This window comes from Scyliorhinus torazame, chromosome 14 (genome assembly GCF_047496885.1).
Source record: "Scyliorhinus torazame isolate Kashiwa2021f chromosome 14, sScyTor2.1, whole genome shotgun sequence".
Classification (NCBI taxonomy): Eukaryota; Metazoa; Chordata; class Chondrichthyes; order Carcharhiniformes; family Scyliorhinidae; genus Scyliorhinus; species Scyliorhinus torazame.
This window is the reverse complement of record NC_092720.1, coordinates 85,336,514-85,341,797: the sequence shown is the minus strand read 5'-3', so window position 1 is coordinate 85,341,797 and position 5,284 is coordinate 85,336,514. Positions and strand designations below refer to the sequence as shown.

At 51.1% G+C, this 5,284-nt stretch overlaps 1 long non-coding RNA gene across 1 annotated transcript; it reads right to left on the bottom strand.

The window, feature by feature from the left end:
- Positions 1 to 259: 259 nt before the first annotated feature.
- On the bottom strand, positions 260 to 4,341 carry LOC140389313 (uncharacterized). The gene is made up of 3 exons (XR_011934336.1): positions 4,162 to 4,341; positions 2,000 to 2,097; positions 260 to 369 (listed from the first exon to the last, which is right to left on the bottom strand). It is a non-coding gene; the product is annotated as an uncharacterized lncRNA (long non-coding RNA).
- Between the last annotated feature and the right edge of the window lie 943 nt (positions 4,342 to 5,284).

The following is a 5,284-nucleotide window of genomic DNA, read 5'->3' as shown; positions in this document are numbered from 1 at the left end:
TGGAGATAAAATTAATGGAATTCTTTATGTGCCATTCACTTTTAAATTTCAAAGTATATAGTTACCTTCATATCACCAGTGTAACCCAGCTGTCACCAATTGTTACAATTTGAAGATCTGCCCCATGTATTCTTGGATTCTGCATCAAGTGAAATATCAGAAGAACGAAACATAAAAAATATTCCACACAGGAGGAAGGTATTTGGTCCATTGTGTCAATGCTTGCCATAAAAGAGCCATCTAGTCCATTCCAACTTTCCAGTTCTTGGTCAGTAGCCCTGTACGTTACAGTACATCTATTTTTTTAATGCAATTATTGTTTCTGTCTCCAAAACACTTTCAGACACTGAGTTCAAAACTGCTCACATCCTGTGGGTAAAAAGAAAACATTTCCTCAACTCCTTTTTTTATCCTTGTACTGATTATTTTGCTAAAAAGAGACACATGTTGCTGAAACTTTGCATCTTGCACTCATCAGGACAAACAACAATGAAATGAAATGAAAATCGCTTATTGTCACAAGTAGGCTTCAATGAAGTTACTGTGAAAAGCCCCTAGTCGCCACATTCCGGCGCCTGTTCAGGGAGGCTGTTACGGGAATTGAACCGTGCAGCTGGCCTGCCTTGGTCTGCTTTCAAAGCCAGCGATTTAGCCCTGTGCTAAACAGCCCCATGCCAAACTTCAAATAATCACAACTACAAAAGAAAGGGGTGCTGATTGAATCATTAAAGAATCATGGAATTTACAGTGCTGACGGAGGGAATTCTGCTCATCGAGTCTGCACCGGCTCTTGGAAAGAGCCGACCTGACCCCTATCCCCGTAACCCCACCTGAACTTTTTGGAATCTAAGGGTAATTTAGCATGGCCAATCCACCTAAAACCCACACAGATACGGGGAGAACGTGCAGACTCCGCACAGACAGGAACCCAAGCCAGGAATCGAACCTGGGACCCTGGAGCTGTGAAGCAACTGTGCTAACCATTGTGCTACCGTTCTATCAGAGGCTACTGGAAAATCATCTCTGATTGGCCAAGGCATTGTCACGGAGAAAGCTATTATCATGGAGGAAGCAACGGGGAACTATAGGCTCCCCAAGCTGCCAGGTAATTCCAAAAAGGTGCAAGGTTTGAATATATTCCTTTTGTTTGCAGAGAATGGGTCCCTGCATACAAATTTATTTTACTCCTAGCAAGAGTAAGTGAGCCATGTTATGAGGTTGACTGATTGTTTTAAATTGGTTGTTAATGTAGCTATGAGTACACTCAGGATTGTTCAGAAAGTGCGCCCAATCGCAGAATCACTAGATTTGTTTCTGGGTTGAGAAGGATGAGAGGCTGTCCTATGATAGTATATGTGCTGCCGAAGCGAGCACAGAGGCTGTCCTATGATAAAACTCTGATTTAATGTGAGCCTGTATTCACTGGAGCTGAGAATAATAACTGATAATCTCACTGAAACACCACAGAATTGAGGGAGAGTTTGACAGGCTAGAAACTGAGGTTACGCGATATTTAATGAAGGTGACAGGGGTCTTGCCCACTGGCTGGAGAACCAGTGGGAGACTCATGTTGCCTCTTTTAGAGAAGCCTGCCACATTAACTGTCACTCAGGCACCGAACTGAGCAAAGATGAGCCTTTCCGAGGATCAAGAACCCTGGGGGCAGAGGTGCCCATAATCAGAGGCAAGCAGCCCTATTGAAGGGCAGTGCGTCTGGGAAGGCAGTGGCGCTGTTGTATGGGCAACACTTGATGCCTAGTATTTGCACTTTATTCCAAAGTGCAAGTGTGTGTGTGTCTTTGGGTGAAGGGGTAGGGTTTCAAGATGAGGGCGTAGGGGGTTCAGAGGTGTGGTGTAGGGTTTGACAGCAAAGGCAGGGATGTGGTCATCAACGATCCTAATACTGAGTTCTTTGAGCAGGAACTGAGTGCCTTTGAATGAAGGACCCCCTGCTCTGGGATCCCCAAAGCAAATTCACACAGGTTTCCTTGTTGTGTACCTTGCTTATCGAGCCTGTCTTCCCACCGCTGGGTTAATCGCATTAATTGCCCAGTTAACGGTATCCATTGGTAGTGTAGAGGGTAAGGGTTCACAGACCTAAGCAAGGTAGAGACAGAAAGTCAGTGTCGTCCCGATCCACCACCATCTCCCCTGATTAAATGTCCCCACCATCAAACTCACCATGGAGGAGGGCATTAAATTTTGCCCACTGTTTCCTCCAGCTGGAGAACCTGGAACATGGGGACACAGTCTCTGGATAAGAAGATGAGATTAGGAGAAAATTCTCCACTCAGACGGTTGTGAATCTTTGGAATTGTCTACTGCAGAGATTGTGGATTCACATCGAGTACATTTCAGACTCAGATCAATAGATTTTTGATCTCTCAGAGCATCAAAGGGTATGGGGATCAGGCAGGAGAGTGGAGTTGAGGTAGAGAATTAGAAGATCTTATTGATGGCAGAGCAGATCTGAAGGGAAGAATTATCCACTCCTGTGTATATTTATTACATACTTATGAAGAGAGGAAAAGCCAATGCCTTACACAGTTATAGGGACAGCTGTATTGCCACTTGTTCTTTAATATGAGCAGGTCATGGGAGGAGGAGGCAGAGTGGGGTGCACCCTCCGAAGGGGTGGGCTGCCATGGGAAGGTGGGGGAGGTGGCAACCGCGCTGGGCACCAGCATGCCAACCCCTGGATCATGTGTACACGTTCTGGGGGAAACCCTAGTCCCTGTCCGTCTGCCCACCAACTACCCATAACCCCCACCGACTGCTGGGGCCTCTGGCCATGCAGCTGAAGTATATCGCTAAGAGGGAATTGGCAATCGTGGTTAAGTGAGCACTTCACATAACCCAAGTGGATCCCCGTGGGTGGGCAGGCCATGGAGCATGTGGGAGTCATTGCCTAGCATCCCAATCAGACACTGAGGCATGGACACTGTGCGAGGCAGCACTACACACGCAGCAGCCAACACCTGAACACCCAGGGGATGGTACCCAGATGCTCGGACACGTCATCAACCGGAGGGTGCTACGGGGAGGGGGAGATGCCTGGAGAGATGGGCAAAGGGTTCAGAGTTCAGGCAGCATTGTGACAGAAAGTGACAGAGGTGTCATACTGATTGTGGTCAATGGTGTTTATTGTGTTTTACAATTCCCCACTCTCCCGATGGTGCCCCCCCCATCACCACCTATCCCCCTACCGCCTTTCTGGTGCTCTCAGTGATCCTCGATGTGGTTCGCCTTCCTCGCTTTACCGCTATGTCTGGATGCCCCCCCAGAATGCACATCAGAGGTGGAAGCAGCCAGCTGCTTTCCTCGTCTCATGGCCTTCGATGCCCCTGGCGGGTGTCCCCTGGGGGCTCTGAGGACGGAGGGCCCCAGCGCACTTTTAGGCAGCACATGCACAGCCGTGCCGCCCTGTTCTGGGTGCTCACTGTGAGATGCAGCCTCATCAGAGGGGTAAAACTCTGGAGCTGTCACTCCGTGGGACGGGTCCAGATTTCCACAGGGCCCCCTCTTCCCGGCCGGTTCTCACAGAGCCTAGGGTTTCAAATTGGGACACAGGGGCAGAAGGTCCGGGCCCAGTCTGTCCCTGCATCACCTGGCTCTGCCAGCCCTAGCGGCTGCCCGATGCCTGCACCGTCATGCTGACGTCCTCGGCGATACTCCTCAGTGATTGGGCCATGCTCTGCAGCACCTCGGCAATGCCCACCTGTGACGAGGAGAACCTCTGCAGCTCCTTGGCCATAACCATCAGAGAGCTTAACATGTTCCACAACATCTCACCAAGGTCAGCCTAGTACTGAGTCATATTCCCCAATGAGTCAGACATTCAGCTGAGACCCTCAGCCACAGCCGTCACTTGACGCCTTGGACACCTTCACTATTGGTGCCGACATTGTGTACCAGGCTCTCCACTGCAGTTGCCACTCTTGCAGTGTTGGCCTCGGTGGCACTCATTGCGGGCAACATCTCCTGTGCGACTACTCCAATCGGCTATGGATCTGTTGGAGTGTCTCTGACATCTCCCTCTGAATGTCTCAGCTGCACCCTAACGTCTCCATCAGCTCCGGGATTACCTCTTTCACAGGCTCTGCATCAGGCGGGGTCCCAGCTGGGTCCTGGGATGCAGCAAACCTCTGACTGCTGTCTCACCTGGGGGTTCCTGCCTCCGCCTGATGTACCTCAGCAGCTGTGTGGTGCTCACCAGATTGAGCCCCAGAAGCCTGACCACTAATGGCTCCCACCAATGTGCGTGTATCTGCGCTGGTGGAGGGTGGGGATGACAGCTGTGACGCCTTGATCATGTCTTCCTCGGCGCTCCCCTCCAAGGTGGTCTCCTGGGAGGCTGGAGAGGGTGCTGCCCGGGATGGGCCGGCACCATTGGCTGGAGGACCTGCGGGAGAATGGACATGTGGTTAGTGGGAGGGATAGGTCAATCAACATGGAAATAACAACTCACGTTTGACAGGTCTTCGAGGGCAGCACAGTAGCACAGTGGTTAGCACAGTTGCTTAAAAGCTCCAGGGTCCCAGGTTCGATTCCTGGCTTGGGTCACTGTCTGTGCGGAGTCTGCACGTTCTCCCCGTGTGGGCGTGGGTTTCCTTGCACAGTCCAAAGATGTGCAGGTTAGGTGGATTGGCCATGATAAATTGCTCTTAGTGTCCAAAAAGGTTAGGTGGGGTTACGGGGAGGTGTGGGCTTAAAGTAGGGTGCTCTTTTCAAGGGCTGGTGCAGACTGGATGGGCCGAATGGCCTCCTTCTGCACTGTAAATTCTAGGATAACCTCTGCGGCATCTGCCAACTTCTGCGTGGGTGTTCGTCCTGTCATTGGCCACCCTAGCCAGCTCTAAAGCCCGCTCCTCGAAGGAGGTGAGGATTCTTAAGTTCGGCACTCCTCCATCAGTCTTGACCCTCCCCCGGTGATTGTGCGTGAGCTTTTTTTGAGGAGACATAGAGAGGGCATCATTAGCCACACGCGTGGTTCACGGTGGGAGGGCAGGCGTGAAGGAGGGGTTTGGGGTGGTTGAAGGGAAAGGGGGAGGGAAGGGAGGGATAGCGGTCGCATGGAGAGTTGGGGGAGTGATGCCCACATGAGGGCGGTAAGGTCTTGGGGTGGAGGGGGGGGGGAGGTCTGTCCACTCACTCGTGCTGCCCAGTGATCATAGTATCACAAGGTGTAAGTGAGCGATGGAAAAGGACAATGAGCAATCAAAAGTACAAATGCTAAATTGGGTGAGGGCCAAATTCAAGGTGGCGAGCTTGATCTGGCCCTGGA